The sequence below is a fragment of the Oryx dammah genome, unplaced genomic scaffold (assembly GCF_014754425.2).
Source record: "Oryx dammah isolate SB20612 unplaced genomic scaffold, SCBI_Odam_1.1 HiC_scaffold_15, whole genome shotgun sequence".
Taxonomy (NCBI): Eukaryota; Metazoa; Chordata; class Mammalia; order Artiodactyla; family Bovidae; genus Oryx; species Oryx dammah.
The window spans coordinates 13,104,873-13,121,872 of NW_024070199.1; positions in this window are offsets into that span (position 1 = coordinate 13,104,873).

The window sequence follows — 17,000 nt, forward strand, 5'->3', positions numbered from 1 at the left end:
TTTTTTTTTTGCTTTCTTTTTTTTTTTTTTCTTTTTTTTCCTCAAACTTTTTTTTTTTTAACTGTTAAGTCTTCTATTTCAATACTTTATATTTCTATAACTATTACTTTTCAAAAAAAAAAAGACTCTACTTTTTTAAAGCAAACACCATATATAGTCTTCGCGTGGTTGTTGTTGGTATTTCTTTTTTAATCTTGGGTTTTTTTTTTTTCTTATATATATATATTTTTTCCTTATTTCTTTTTCTTAATATTATTATTTTTTTTAATCTTTTCTCTTTTTTTTCTTTCTTCCTTCTGCTTCATCTCTTTAACATTGTATTTTTGAAAATCTAACCTCTACTCTAGGTTTTTAATCTTTGCTTTTCGGTTTTTGTTGTCAATCTTGTACATTTCATAACCCAATCTTACCTGACAGCGAGATTACTGGCGTGACCACTCTCTCCTCCTTTTGGACTCTCCTTTTTCTCTACCAGGTGGCCTCTGTCTCTCCCCCCCCCCCCCATCTCTCCTATATCCAACTCAGTGATTCTCTGTGTGTCCTAGATGGTGGAGAACACCTAAGGAACTGATTACTGGCTGGACCTGTCTCTCTCCTTTTCATTCCTCTCTCTTACCCTCCTGGCCACCTCTGTCTACTTCCTCTCTCTCCTCTTCCCTGTATAACTCCGTGAATACCTCTGAGAGGTCCAGACTATGGAGCACACATAAAGAAGTGACTATTGACTAGCTTGCTCTCTCCTCTTTTGATCTCACCGCATCTCATCCCAGTCACCTCTAACTACCTCCTCCCTCTTCTCTTCTCCATGTAACCCAGTGAACCTCTCTGGGTGCCCCTCAATGTGGAGAAACCTTTCATCTTTAGCCTAGATGCTATATCATTGGTGCTGTATAGAAGGAGAAGTCTAGAGACCACCGTAAAAATAAAACCGAAAACCAGAAGCAGGAGGCTTAAGTCCAAAGCTTGAGAACATCAGAGAACTCCTGAATTCAGGGAACATTAAGCAATAGGAGCTCATCAAATGCCTACAAACCTACACTGAAACAAAGCTCCACCCAAGGGCCAACAAGTTCCAGAGCAAGACATATCACACAAATTCTCCAGCAACACAGGAACACACCCCTGAGCTTCAATATACAGGCAGTTCAAAGTTACTCCAAAACTTTAGACGTCTCATAACCCATTACTGGTCACTCCACTGCACTCCAGAGAGAAGAAACCCAGCTCCACCCACCAGACCTCCAACACAAGCTTCCCTAACCAGGAAACCTGGACAAGCCACTGATACAACCCCACCCACAGTGAGGAAACTCCACAATAAAGAGAACTCCACAAATTACCAGAATATAAGGCCATTCCAAATGCAGCAATATAACCAAGATGAAGAGACAGAGGAATACCCAACAGGTAAAGGAGCAGGAGAAATGCCCACCAAACCAGACAAAAGAGGAAGAGATAGGGAATCTACCTGAGAAAGAATTCCGAATATTGATAGTGAAAATGATCCAAAACCTTGAAGTCAAAATGGAATCACAGATAAATACCCTAGAGACAAGGATTGAGAAGATGCAAGAAAGGTTCAACAAGGACCTAGAAGAAATAAAAAAGAGTCAATATACAATGAATAATGCAATAAATGAGATCAGAAACACTCTGGAGGCAACAAATAATAGAATAATGGAGGCAGAAGATAGGATTAGTGAAATAGAAGACAGAATGGTAGAAATAAATGAATCAGAGAGGAAAAAAGAAAAACGAATTAAAAGAAATGAGGACAATCTCAGAGACCTCCAGGACAATATGAAACGCTCCATCATTCGAATTATAGGAGTCCCAGAAGAAGAAGACAAAAAGAAAGACCATGAGAAAATCCTTGAGGAGATAATAGTTGAAAACTTCCCTAAAATGGGGAAGGAAATAATCACCCAAGTCCAAGAAACCCAGAGAGTCCCAAATAGGATAAACCCAAGGCGAAACACCCCAAGACACATATTAATCAAATTAACAAAGATCAAACACAAAGAACAACTATTAAAAGCAGCAAGGGAAAAACAACAAATAACACACAAGGGGATTCCCATAAGGATAACAGCTGATCTCTCAATAGAAACTCTTCAGGCCAGGAGGGAATGGCAAGACATACTTAAAGTGATGAAAGAAAATAACCTACAGCCCAGATTACTATACCCAGCAAGGATCTCATTCAAATACGAAGGAGAAATCAAAAGCTTTACAGACAAGCAAAAGCTGAGAGAATTCAGCACCACCAAACCAGCTCTCCAACAAATTCTAAAGGATATTCTCTAGACAGGAAACACAAAAAGGGACTATAAACCCGAACCCAAAATAATAAAACAAATGGCAACGGGATCATACTTATCAATAATTACCTTAAACGTAAATGGATTGAATGCCCCAACCAAAAGGCAAAGACTGGCCGATTGGATACAAAAACAAGAACCCTCTATATGCTGCTTACAAGAGACCCACCTCAAAACAAGGGACACATACAGACTGAAAGTGAAGGGTTGGAAAAAGATATTCCATGCAAATAGAGACCAAAAGAAAGCAGGAGTGGCAATACTCATATCCGATAAAATAGACTTTAAAACAAAGGCTGTGAAAAGAGACAAAGAAGGCCACTACATAATGATCAAAGGATCAATCCAAGAAGAAGATATAACAATTATAAATATATATGCACCCAATATAGGAGCACCGCAATATGTAGGACAAATGCTAACAAGTATGAAAGGGGAAATTAACAACAACACAATAATAGTGGGAGACTTTAATACCCCACTCACACATATGGACAGATCAACTAAACAGAAAATTAACAAAGAAACGCAAACTTTAAATGATACATTAGACCAGTTAGACCTAATTGATATCTATAGGACATTTCACCCCAAAGCAATGAATTTCACCTTTTTCTCAAGTGCTCATGGAACCTTCTCAAGGATAGATCACATCCTGGGCCATAAATATAACCTTGATAAATTCAAAAAAATCGAAATCATTCCAAGCATCTTTTCTGACCATAATGCACTAAGATTAGATCTCAATTACAGGAGGAAACCTATTAAAACTTCCAACATATGGAGGCTGAACAACACGCTTCTGAATAACCAACAAATCACAGAAGAAATCAAAAAAGAAATCAAAATATGCATAGAAACTAATGAAAATGAAAACACAACAACCCAAAACCTGTGGGACACTATAAAAGCAGTGCTAAGAGGAAAGTTCATAGCAATACAGGCATACCTTAAGAAACAAGAAAAAAGTCAAATAAATAACCTAACTCTACACCTAAAGCAACTAGAAAAGGAAGAATTAGAGAACCCCAGAGTTAGCAGAAGGAAAGAAATCTTAAAAATTAGGGCAGAAATAAATGCAAAAGAAACAAAAGAGACCATAGCAAAAATCAACAAAGCCAAAAGCTGGTTCTTTGAAAGGATAAATAAAATTGACAGGCCATTAGCCAGACTCATCAAGAAGCAAAGAGAGAAAAATCAAATCAATAAAATTAGAAATGAAAATGGAGAGATCACAACAGACAACACAGAAATACAAAGGATCATAAGAGACTACTATCAGCAATTATATGCCAATAAAATGGACAACCTGGAAGAAATGGACAAATTCTTAGAAAAATACAATTTTCCAAAACTAAACCAGGAAGAAATAGACAATCTTAACAGACCCATCACAAGCACGGAAATTGAAACTGTAATCAGAAATCTTCCAGCAAACAAAAGCCCAGGTCCAGACGGCTTCACAGCTGAATTCTACCAAAAATTTCGAGAAGAGTTAACACCTATCCTACTCAAACTCTTCCAGAAAATCGCAGAAGAAGGGAAACTTCCAAACTCATTCTATGAGGCCACCATCACCCTAATACCAAAACCTGACAAAGATACTACAAAAAAGGAAAACTACAGGCCAATATCACTGATGAACATAGATGCAAAAATCCTCAACAAAATTCTAGCAATCAGAATCCAACAACACATTAAAAAGATCGTACACCATGACCAAGTGGGCTTTATCCCAGGGATGCAAGGATTCTTCAACATCCGCAAATCAATCAATGTAATTCACCACATTAACAAATTGAAAAATAAAAGCCATATGATTATCTCAATAGATGCAGAGAAGGCCTTTGACAAAATTCAACATCCATTTATGATAAAAACTCTCCAGAAAGCAGGAATAGAAGGAACATACCTCAACATAATAAAAGCTATATATGACAAACCCACAGCAAACATTATCCTCAATGGTGAAAAATTGAAAGCATTTCCCCTTAAGTCAGGAACAAGACAAGGGTGTCCACTTTCACCACTACTATTCAACATAGTTCTGGAAGTTTTAGCCACAGCAATCAGAGCAGAAAAAGAAATAAAAGGAATCCAAATTGGAAAAGAAGAAGTAAAACTCTCACTGTTTGCAGATGACATGATCCTCTACATAGAAAACACTAAAGACTCTACCAGAAAATTACTAGAGCTAATTAATGAATATAGTAAAGTTGCAGGATATAAAATCAACACACAGAAATCCCTTGCATTCCTATACACTAATAATGAGAAAGTAGAAGAAGAAATTAAGGAAACAATTCCATTCACCATTGCAACAAAAAGAATAAAATACTTAGGAATATATCTACCTAAAGAAACTAAAGACCTATATACAGAAAACTATAAAACACTGATGAAAGAAATCAAAGAGGACACTAATAGATGGAGAAATATACCATGCTCATGGATCGGAAGAATCAATATAGTGAAAATGAGTATATTACCCAAAGCAATTTACAAATTCAATGCAATCCCTATCAAGATACCGGTGATATTTTTCACAGAACTAGAACAAATAATTTCAAGATTTGTATGGAAATACAAAAAACCACGAATAGCCAAAGCAATCTTGAGAAAGAAGAATGGAACTGGAGGAATCAATTTGCCTGACTTCAGGCTCTACTACAAAGCCACAGTCATCAAGACAGTATGGTATTGGCACAAAGACAGACATATAGATCAATGGAACAAAATAGAAAGCCCAGAGATAAATCCACATACATATGGACACCTTATCTTTGACAAAGGAGGCAAGAATATACAATGGAGTAAAGACAATCTCTTTAACAAGTGGTGCTGGGAAAACTGGTCAACCACTTGTAAAAGAATGAAACTAGATCACTTTCTAACACCGCACACAAAGATAAACTCAAAATGGATTAAAGATCTAAATGTAAGACCAGAAACTATAAAACTCTTAGAGGAGAACATAGGCAAAACACTCTCCGACATAAACCACAGCAGGATCCTCTATGATCCACCTCCCAGAATTCTGGAAATAAAAGCAAAAATAAACAAATGGGATCTAATTAAAATTAAAAGCTTCTGCACAACAAAGGAAAACATAAGCAAAGTGAAAAGACATCCTTCCGAATGGGAGAAAATAATAGCAAATGAAGCAACTGACAAACAACTAATCTCAAAAATATACAAGCAACTCCTGCAGCTCAATTCCAGAAAAATAAACGACCCAATCAAAAAATGGGCCAAAGAACTAAATAGACATTTCTCCAAAGAAGACATACGGATGGCCAACAAACACATGAAAAGATGCTCAACATCACTCATTATTAGAGAAATGCAAATCAAAACCACAATGAGGTACCACTTCACACCAGTCAGAATGTCTGTGATCCAAAAATCTGCAAGCAATAAATGCTGGAGAGGATGTGGAGAGAAGGGAACCCTCCTACACTGTTGGTGGGAATGCAAACTAGTACAGCCACTATGGAGAACAGTGTGGAGATTCCTTAAAAAATTGCAAATAGAAATGCCTTATGACCCAGCAATCCCACTGTTGGGCATACACACAGAGGAAACCAGAATTGAAAGAGACACATGTACCCCAATGTTCATTGCAGCACTGTTTATAATAGCCAGGACATGGAAACAACCTAGATGTCCATCAGTAGATGAATGGATAAGAAAGCTGTGGTACATATACACAATGGAGTATTACTCAGCCATTAAAAAGAATACATTTGAATCAGTTCTGCTGAGATGGATGAAACTGGAGCCGAAAAGTGAGCCAGAAAGAAAAAACCAATACAGTATACTAACACATATATATGGAATTTAGGAAGATGGCAATGATGACCCTGTGTGCAGGACAGCAAAAAAGACACAGATGTGTATAGCGGACTTTTGGACTCAGAGGGAGAGGGAGAGGGTGTGATGATTTGGGAGAATGGCATTGAAACATGTATACTATCATGTAAGAATCGAAATGCCAGTCTATATCTGATGCAGGATATGACACGCTTGGGGCTGACACGCGGGGATGACCCAGAGAGATGTTGTGGGGAGGGGGGTGGGAGGGGGGCTCATGTTTGGGAACGCATGTAAACCTGTGGTGGATTCATGTCAATCTATGCCAAAACCAATACAGAATTGTAAAGTAAAAATTAAAAATAAATAAATTAATTAAAAAAATAAAAAATTAAAAAAAAAAAAAAAACAAAAACAAAAAAAAACAAATATATTTAGCATCTCACAGAAGGGGCTTGGAGGAAATGCTGAACTAAGCAGACAATGTGTGAAGTCTATGAAAGCAGAATAAGAACTGTACATAGATAAAACTGTATGAGGTTGGAGGTGTGAATTAACTACTTTAATATTATTATTCATGTATCCTTGGCTTGGACAATTAGGTAAGTGGATAATTCATGACTGAGTCAGGATTCTCATTGTTGGTGTAGGATGTTAAAATAAACAAAGGAAGAGGATACAGTGGTCAACGTGGTAGTGAATTAGAAACACTGGTATAAACTCACATTTAGCTTAATAGTTATATATAGAAATACAGATTTGTTCCCGAAGTCATGTCCAGCACTTTTGCAACCCTATGGACTATAATCTGCCAGGCTCTTCTGTCCTTGGAGTTTCCCACGCAAGAATACTGGAGTGGGTTGCCATTTCCTCCTCCAAGGGATCTTCCTAACCCAGGGATCAAATCCACATCTCCTGCATTGGCAGGTGGATTCTTTACCACTGAGCTACCTGGGAAGCAGAAATATGTTTGCTGCTGTTGCTGCTAAGTTGCTTCACTAGTGTCCGACTCTGTGCGACCCCATAGACGGCAGCCCACCAGGCTCCACCCCGTCCCTGGGGTTCTCCAGGCAAGAACACTGGAGTGGGTTGCCATTTCCTTCTCCATTGCATGAAAGTGAATCCAACTCCTAGCGACCCCATGGACTGCAGCCTACCAGGCTCCTCCGCCCATGGGATTTTCCAGGCAAGAGTACTGGAGTGGGTTGCCATTGCCTTCTCCAAACCCAGAACTAGAAGAAATATGTATAGGCATGTATATATTCACTGGTTAGTATGAACATGGAATCCCTTGCTCTGTCAGTTCAGAGGACTAGAGCAGAGACACTAAGAAGTAAAGATCTTCACATCTAATATCATTATTCAATAAAAGGAAAGAGGGATGCTTGGGAAAAAGTCTGATATTAGGACTGGGGCAAAAATATATATAGGAGCCCAGGACATTTTCAAATGCAATAAAGTAAGGAAGCATTCAAAAATAAACTTAAACAAAAATATCCACAATGATAGAGGTATGTCCAAAAGACACAGAACATAACTGAAAAAGCTTCCAAAAGTCAAGGTTGAAAAAAAATTGAGCATCTAGTAAAGCAGTGTTGAATTATATCCCCAAATATAAAATAAACATTCAGAGTTCATACTAATATAAACATATGAGTAATTAAGGAAGTGAGAGAGTAGGCACAAAATGTTTATGTTCCAAATAATATATGTAGATACTTTTCCCTTAAAAAGGTGGAGCAAATCTCCTCTGGATGCACAAAACGATTTCCTTTCAAAGAGGACAGTATGGAAAGGGCTGGATGATGCACAAACTGGAATTGAGATTGCTGGGAGAAATATCAATAAACTCAGATATTTAGATGACACCACTCTTATGGCAGAAAGTAAGGAGGAACTAAAGAGCCTTTTGATGAAGGTGAAAGAGAAGAGTGAAAAAGTTGGCTTAAAACTCAACATTCAATAAACGAAGATGACACCTGGTCACATCACTTTATGGCAAATAGATGGGCCAACAATGGAAACAGTGACAGACTTTCTTTTCTTGGGCTGCAAAATAACTACAAATGGTGACTGCAGCCAGGAAATTAAAAGATTCTTGCTTCTTGGAAGAAAAGTTATGACCAACCTGGACAGTATATTAAAAAGCAGAGACATTACTTTGCAGACAAAGGTCCATCTAGTCAAAGCTATGGTTTTTCCAGTAGTCATGTATGGATGTGAGAGTTGAACAATAAAGAAGGCAGAGCACAAAAGAATTGATACTTTTGGACTGTGGTGTTGGAGAAGACTCTTGAGAGTCCCTTTGGCTGCAAGGACATCAAAGTGGTCAATCCTAAAGGAAATCAACCCTGAATATTCAGTGGAAGGGCTGATGCTGAAGCTGAAACTCCAATACTTTGGCCACCTGATGTGAAGAGATGACTCACTGGAAAAGACACTGAGGCTGGGAAAGACAGAAGGCAGGAGGAGAAGGGGTCAACAGGAGATAAGACTGTTGGATGGCATCACCAACTCAATGGACATGAGTTTCAGCAAGCTCCAGGAGATGGTAAAGGACAGGGAAGCCTGGTATGCTGCAGTCCATGGGATTGCAAAGGGATGGACATGACTGAGTGACTTAGCAACAGATGCAAAGTGGAGAAACTGATAAATACTACCTCATCCAGGTAACCAAGGTCAACAGTGACATGCTGTTTTGATAGTATGTACCCATGATAACTCTTTCTGATGATCCAACAGATGTTGGCAATTTGATCTCTGGTTCCTCTGCCTTTTCTAAAACCAGCTTGAACATCTAGAAGTTCACGGTTCACATATTGCTGAAGCCTAGCTTGGAGAATTTTGAGCATTACTTTACTAGTGTGTGAGATGAGTGCAGTCGTGCAGTAGTTTGAGCATTCTTTGGCATTGCCTTTCTTTGAGATTGGAATGAAAACTGACCTTTTCCAGTCCTGTGGCCTGAATGGTTGGATGGCATCACCGACTCAATGGACATGGGTTTGGGTGGACTTCAGGAGTTGGTGATAGAGAGGGAGGCCTGGAGAGCTGCAGTTCATGGGTGGCAAAGAGTCGGACATGACTGAGCGACTGAACTGAACTGAAAGCAAATGAACCCATGATAACAATATGATGAAAATAGCATTTCTATTTCTGGTCTTTATCCCAGTCACTCATAACCCTAGTCCATTCATTTTATGGGAAAGCATCAACAAATTCCAATAGGGCCAAAATATCTGATAAGAATTCCTCAAATCTGTCAAGGTCATCAGAAACAAGGAAGACTGAATGTCACAGCTAAGAGTAGCCTAATACGGTATATTGGATGGGATCCCAGAACAGGGGAAAAAAGACATTAGGCAAACTCTAAGGAACTCTGGATAAAGAATGAAATTCAGATAATAATATTGTATAAATACTGAATCATTAATTACAAAAACATACCATACTAATGAAAAATTTTAATAAAAAGAGAAACTAGGTATAGAATATAGGAACTCATCATCTTCACAATTTTTCTGGATATCTAAAATTGTGGTAAAATAATACTTGTTTAGAAGAAACATCACTAGGAACTAATAAATTTATAGGAAAAAATAGCAAATTCAATTGCCAGGGTGAATAAACAAGTATTCCTTTTTATGAACCTAATAAAATAGGCTCAAATAAAAAATTTATTTACTTATTTAGAAATACTACTTCAAGTATATATAATATGCATATGTCTAATACACTTATAATGCATATTTTATAGATATATGCATATATAAACTAATATGTATATACTGGAGGCAAACCATACCCAACATAATTTTTAGTTATTGATAAAACAGATGAAACACTAGTGAAGTTATAAAAAATTTGACAACACAATTGGCGTACTTGATTTAAAGGAAATACATGGAATGATAAATAACAAATTAGGGAAAATGTACTCTTAGTAAAGATGATAAAATATATACAAAATACTTTGTGTTCCCAGTCGTAAAATCTCAACAGAGCAACACATTTTGAACACATATTCAACTTTTTAAAGAAGCAATAAGCAGTTAAATCAGAAATCAGCAAGTATGGGATACCTTTACCCTCCAATCAGTCTGAACATTATCATCAGTTCAGTTCAGTCGCTCAGTCGTGTCCGACTCTTTGTGACCCCATGAATTGCAGCAGGCCAGGCCTCCCTGTCCAACATCAACTCCCGGAGTTCACTCACACTCATGTCCATCGAGTTGGTGATGCCATCCAGCCATCTCATCCTCAGTCGTGGCCTTCTCCTCCTGCCTCCAATTCCTCCCAACATCAGAGTATTTTCCATTGAGTCAACTCTTCGCATGAGGTGACCAAAGTACTGGAGTTTCAGCTTTAGCATCAGTCCTTCCAATGAACACTCTAGACTGATCTCCTTTAGAATGGACTGGTTGGATCTCCTTGCAGTCCAAGGGACTCTCAAGAGCCTTCTCCAACACCACAGTTCAAAAGCATCAATTCTTCGGTGCTCAGCTTTCTTCACAGTCAAGCTCTCACATCCATACGTGACCACTGGAAAAACCATAGTCTTGACTAGATGGACTTTTGTTGGCAAAGTAATATCTCTGCTTTTGAATATGCTATCTAGGTTGGTCATAACTTTCCTTCCAAGGAGTAAGCATCTTTTAATTTCATGGCTGCTATCACCATCTGCAGTGATTTTGGAGCCCCCCCAAAATAAAGTCTGACACTGTTTCCACTGTTTCCCCATCTATTTCCCATGAAGTGATGGGACCAGATGCCATGATCTTCGTTTTCTGAATGTTGACTTTTAAGCCAGCTTTTTCACTCTCCTCTTTCACTTTCATCAAGAGGCTTTTTAGTTCCTCTTCACTTTCTGCCATAAGGGTGGTGTCATCTGCATATCTGAGATTATTGATATTTCTCCCAGCAATCTTGATTCCAGTTTTTGTTTCTTGCAGTCCAGCGTTTCTCATGATGTCCTCTGCATATAAGTTAAATAAGCAGTGTGACAATACACAGCCTTGATGTGCTCCTGTTCCTATTTGGAACCAGTCCAGTTCCATGTCCAGTTCTAACTGTTGCTTCCTGACCTGCATACAGATTTCTCAAGAGGCAGGTCATGTGGTCTGGTATTCCCATCTCTCTCAGAATTTTCCACAGTTTATTGTGATCCATACAGTCAAAGGCTTTGGCATAGTCATAGACGCTTCTAATTATCTGTAGCTCATAAGAGTTGTGCTCATTCATGTCCAAATCTTTGGACCCCAGAGACTGCAGGCTACTAGGCTCCTCTGTCTATGGGATTTCCCAGGCAAGAATACTGGAGTGGGTAGCCATTCCCTACCCAGGGGATATTCCTGGCCCAGGGATTGAACCCATGTCTCCTGCACTTGCAGGCAAATTCTTTACCACTAGTGACACCTGAGAAGCTCTGTTCATGAGAGAAATCATAATAAAAATTTAAATGCTTAGAACAGAATTGATTAATATTTTAAAAATTTTAGCATGAAGATGAGACAAACTATTAAAGATCAATGCATAGCCTTAAATGTTATATTAAGGAAATAAACTACTAAAAATTAATGAGTCAATAACCAACTTCACAATGAGAAAAGTAGGAAACAACAGTGGCAAGAACAGAAATGAAAGGAAGATGAAAAATAAATGGAAAATTTTCTTTAAGATAGTTAAATATGCTACATTTGGGCAAGACAAAGTGAATAAAATACAGAAGTGCTCAAATAAATGTATATTAGAAAATAAAATGACAATTTTTTAAAAAAATAAGAGCATACCTTTAAGAAACATCTGCCAATACTTTGCATATTTATATACTAAGTGAGTAAAGTTGCTCAGTCATGTCTCTTTGTGACCTCATGGACTGTAGCCTACCAGATTCCTCTGTCCATGGGATTTTCCAGGCAATAGTACTCGAGTGGATTGCAATTTCCTTCTCCAGGGGATCTTCCCAACCCAGGGATCGAACCTGGGTCTCCCACATTGTAGACAGACGCTTAACCGTCTGAGCCACTATGGAAGTCCCTTATTTATATACTACTACATACTATATATCAGAGAAGGCAATGGCACCCCACTCTAGTACTCTTGCCTGGAGAATCCCAGGGACAGGGGAGCCTGGTGGGCTGCCGTCTATGGGGTTGCACAGAGTCGGACACGACTGAAGTGACTTAGCAGCAACATACTATATATATGTATCAATATATGTGTATATACATACATATGACACATATATGCACACATATACATGACATATGTGTGTACACACACACACACACACAACAAATTTCTAGAAATGCTCTTGAAAGAGGAGAAAACCAAAATTCCATCAGGGAAATTAAGTTTCTTATAGAAGTTCAAAATATTCTCCAAAGAGAAACACCAAGCTTTATGATTTAAAGCACTATATGACAAAACATTAACAAAACAGATCATTGCAATTTTAAACAAATCTCCTAAGGCATAGGAAAAAAGGACTCTCTTCAATTAAAAATATGAAGCTGATATAATCTTGATAAACAAACTTTGTCATGGTAGTATAAAAGAGGAATGTTACAAGTAAATCACCTCATGAATAAATTTGAAAAATCTTCGGTAAAATATGAGCCAGCTAAATTCAGCAATATATAAAAGAGATCATAACTCATAAGCAAGTAAAGCTTATCTGTTACAAGCAAGGTGGGTTTAACACTGAAAAATCTAATGATGAAGATTGTCACATTAACTGATTGAAAGAGGGAAAAAAATTTTTTTTCCATAATGCAGAGAAAAGTAACTGATAATAATAAGCATTCATTCAAGATGCTTAGTTATTAACAATAAAAATAGAAAGGATTTCCTCAGTCTTCCAGACATTATTTAACAAAAATCCTACAGCAAAGTTGGTTGCTAAAATAAAAAAGATGCTCATGAATGGTTTCTGTTGGACTGGGATTCTTGTCACTGGAGTATGCAAAATGGAAAAATTTAACTGTTTACAGATCATGACACAAGAAACACAAGCATATCTGCAGATAAAATTATCTAAAATAAACACTTAAAAGAATCTTCAAGTTAATAGAATGAAGAAGAATGCTTGCCAAGGTAATTAGATACATAACCAATATGATACAATCTACTAAATCATAACAAAATGTGAGATTCATAGCAACATAATTAATGAAGGAAGTACAAGATTGCACTTCAAAATTGAAAAACAAATATTGAAGGGTATTTATGAACAGATCAAAATAGGTGTGGAAATATACTTTGCTCTTGGATAAAACAATTCAATATTCTGGACATATTTTTTTTTTACATCCAGAATCATTAGTTTCAATAAAATTCTAATAACACTCTCAAAGTTATTATTTAAAAGAAACTTGAGGGCTATTTAAGGATTATATAATAAGAATGATGTTAGAAACACCAAACACTTCTGAAGGAAATGAAGAAAGTGAAAGATATATATCCAGCATGGTATCAAAAATAAATTTTAAAAATTACAGTAAAATATTACTTAAGAATTAGAAATAATTGGCATGAGAAGAGAAAAGAGCCATATAAAATAGTACAGAACACAAGAATATTTTCAGCATTATATAAAAGCTTGATATATATAAAAAAAATTTTTTTTGCCAATCACTGGGGAAAGATAGGCTTATAAATTAATTATGCGTGGACAATTAATTATCATGTACACGATTCAATTCTAGGTGGATTAAAGAAAATAACAACTTACATGAAGAGGAAAAGTAAACTTTTTTGAAGACAATATATATAACTATTTATATGACCTCAGGCTAATGAAGAACTTCTCATTACAAGATTTCAAATGCTCAACACATGAAGGGATGCAATAAATGTAAAATTGTTTATTAACTCAACAAATTCTCCTTCAGTACTCTGTGCTCCAGTCATTGTGCTAGAGGCTATGGACACATCAGTGAATAAAACTTTTTTTTTTTTTCCCTTGTGGAATTTACTTTCTAGTTAGATGTTTGCAATACATGTGTCTCAGTACATTTGTGCTGCTATAACAACACACCATAGACTAAATGACTTAGAACAGTAAACATGAATCCCTTGCAGTTCAAGAGGCTGGAAAGTCCAAGATGAAAGCACTGATGGACTCAGTGGCTGCTGCCTGCGTGTTTCCTGCATCACAAAGGATGGTCTTTTCACTGTGGCAGAAAGGAGGAGAGATCCCTCTGGGCCTGCTTTATAGGGGCACTAACCAGAGATCAAATTGCCAACATCCACTGGATCACTGAAAAAGCAAGAGAGTTCCAGAAAAACATCTATTTCTGCTTTTTTTTTTTACTATGCCAAAGCCTTTGACTGTGTGGATCACAATCAACTATGGAAAATTCTGAAAGAGATGGGAATACCAGACCACCTGACTGCCTCTTGAGAAACCTATATGCAGGTCAGGAAGCAACAGTTAGAACTGGACATGGAACAACAGACTGGTTCCAAATAGGGAAAGAAGTACGTCAAGGCCGTATATGGTCATCCTGCTTATTTAACTTATATGTAGAGTACATCATGAGACATGCTGGGCTGGAAGGAGCACAAGCTGGAATAAGATTGCCAGGAGAAATATCAATAACCTCAGATATGCAGATGATATCACCCTTATGACAGAAAGTGAAGAGGAACTAAAAAGCCTCTTGATGAAAGTGAAAGAGGAGAGTGAAAAAGCTGGCTTAAAACTCAACATTCAGAAAACGAAGATCATGGCATCTGGTCCCATCACTTCATGGGAAATAGATGGGGAAACAGTGGAAACAGTGGCCAACTTTATTTTTTGGGGCTCCAAAATCACTGCAGATGGCGATTACAGCCATGAAATTAAAAGATGCTTACTCCTTGGAAAGAAAGTTATGACCAACCTAGGCAGTATATTCAAAAGCAGAGACATTTCTTGGCCAACAAAGGTCCATCTAGTCAAGGCTATGCTTTTACCAGTGGTCATGTATGGATGTGAGAGTTGGACTGTGAAGAAAGCTGAGCGCTGAAGAATTGATGCTTTTGAACTGTGGAGTTGGAGAAGACTCTTGAGAGTCCCTTGGACTGCAAGGAGATCCAACCAGTCCATTCTGAAAGAGAATGGACTGGGTGTTCATTGGAAGGACTGATGCTAAAGCTGAAACTCCAGTACTTTGGCCACCTCATGCGAAGAGTTGACTCATTGGAAAATACTCTGATGTTGGGAGGAATTGGAGGCAGGAGGAGAAGGGGATGACAGAAGATGAGATGGCTGGATGGCATCACCAACTCGATGGACATGAGTGTGAGTAAACTCTGGGAGTTGGTGATGGACAGGGAGGCCTGGCCTGCTGCAATTCATGGGGTCACAAAGAGTCAGACACGACTGAGCGACTGAACTGAACTGAACTGAACTGAATCTCCCTCTGGGTCTGCTTTATAAGGGCACTAATCTCATTTAGGAGGGCTCCACCCATGCTATCCAATTAACTCCCAAAGGTCCATCACCAATCAACATCACATTGGATATAAGGTTTCAAATATGAACATTAAGGGGGATACAAATTTTCAGTCTATAGAAATAGAACTGTCAAAGGATTTGTATTTAGATATATACCTATCTTCGAAATGTCAGTTTTCAGAAAGGGGCAAAATAACCTCATTGGAAAATAGCCAAAGGTCATACACAGTGTTTTTCACAGAAGGAGAAATCTTGATATTCAATAAATAAAATACTTTTATGTAACAGTAATTAAGAAAATAAAAATGAAAATCAAATGTAATAGCACTTTATACCCTCCTGATTGGCCAAAATTAAAACGCAAGACAAAAAACAGACACTTGTGAAACTATAGAAACAAATACAAACTTTAGACACTAATGACAGAAATACAAATCATTAAACCACTTTGAAGTCAATTAAGCATTATTTTGTGAAGTCAAAGATATGCATTTCCAATGACCATGCCGTTCCTCTCTTAGCAAAACACTAGGGTATGTGCAGCAGAAGTTCATGTTCAGAGCACCAATATTTGCTATAGCAAAAAGCTGAAAACAACCCAAGTGGACTAGGTCAATAATCTGAATTTTATTCATACAATGAAAGATGTACTTTTTCACATAATTTTAGAACCAACAAATCTTAAATACAATGACATTTCATATTTCGCAAACTTTTATCTCTGCCCAATATTCCCCTGTAAATAGCCTTTTTTTTTTTTTTACCAATTATTGAAAATGACAATGCTATGACCTGCGTTATACAATTCTCACAATTTAACCTATTTACTACTTTGTTTGACAAGTATTATCTCCTGTTTTGCAAGGTAAGGAAACAACATCACAGGGATTGAGTGTTGTACCCAAATCTCACAACCCAAAAAAGGCTGGTGTTATATTTAAACCCAAAGCTGTTTATCTACAAGGGCTATACCCTTCTCTATTATTTCTCTGTTACCATTTTGTGTGTCATATCTTTTAAGGACTACTTTTACAGTTTTTCTCCCATGAAACCTTTGAAAAATGATCCCCAGGTGGTAAACCTGTAATATCCATCTGGGAAATGTATCTGTATCTGTAAGTAAGTATGTATATAGATATACACATTAATACATACACAGATATATATGTATACCTGAATTTCATTCAAAAGAAACCATCAAAAGTTTTTATGGATGAGAAATCATATATATTACTATGATACAATAGAAATAAATTATTATATTTATTTGGCTATATAATTCTACATTGTAGCATAGTTTTATTTGTTCCTGTATACCTAATTCCTTCTGCTGGAAGTAGGTAGAGAGCAATTATTAAATTTTCGCTTCCTGTTGCAACATTTTTTAGAGCATCTTTCATGGCAAGTACTGAATTAATTATATTTCC